Raw genomic sequence first — 648 nt, forward strand, 5'->3', positions numbered from 1 at the left:
GAGAACCCCTGAGAGGAACCAGAGAACCCCCGAGAGGAACCAGAGAATAGGGCTGGGCGATATGGCTCAAATATAATATCGTGATATTTCAGAGCATTCTGACGATAACGATACATTTTGTTTTATTAAAAAAAAACAGAAATCACAGTTTTACATTTGACAAAATTAACTTAACATGTTGCTTTGCAGTATTACATAAAAACTAAAAAACAAGGGTTAATTTTACTGAATTTACTTTATTTAGTAAAGTATTCAATCTCAAAGTATAAAAATAAAAACTAAAAATGATCCTTCTGTTATTTAGATTGAAAGTCTGCACAAAATATAGATCAATAAATCCACCACAAAAACTAAAGTGCAGGTGAAGTTTCCCAAAAAACCTAAATAAAATTAATCTTAAGATCTGTTGATCATAAACGTAACAAACAACAAAATATACGTTTCTTTAAATGAGCTGTAACTTCCAGAAGTTGTAACAAGGTGATCATGTGACCCTGAAGCTGGTGGTGTTTCTTCTGTTCCTGCAGGAATCATTCATGTCTCTGATCACATGACTCTGATCACATGACTCTGTTCCTGCTCCATGGACTGAGGATCTCAAGAGGCAGCCGAGCTGCGCGGGTGGGGGCGAGGCAGCCGAGCTGCGCG

General features: G+C 37.0%; 1 protein-coding gene across 1 annotated transcript in view; it reads right to left on the reverse strand.

The window, feature by feature from the left end:
- Positions 1-648, reverse strand: part of atp2c1 (ATPase secretory pathway Ca2+ transporting 1) — a 39,462-nt gene that overhangs the window by 27,167 nt on the left and 11,647 nt on the right. The window lies entirely within an intron of this gene.

This window comes from Nematolebias whitei, chromosome 5 (genome assembly GCF_014905685.2).
Source record: "Nematolebias whitei isolate Nwh7 chromosome 5, NemWhi1, whole genome shotgun sequence".
Lineage (NCBI taxonomy): Eukaryota > Metazoa > Chordata > Actinopteri > Cyprinodontiformes > Rivulidae > Nematolebias > Nematolebias whitei.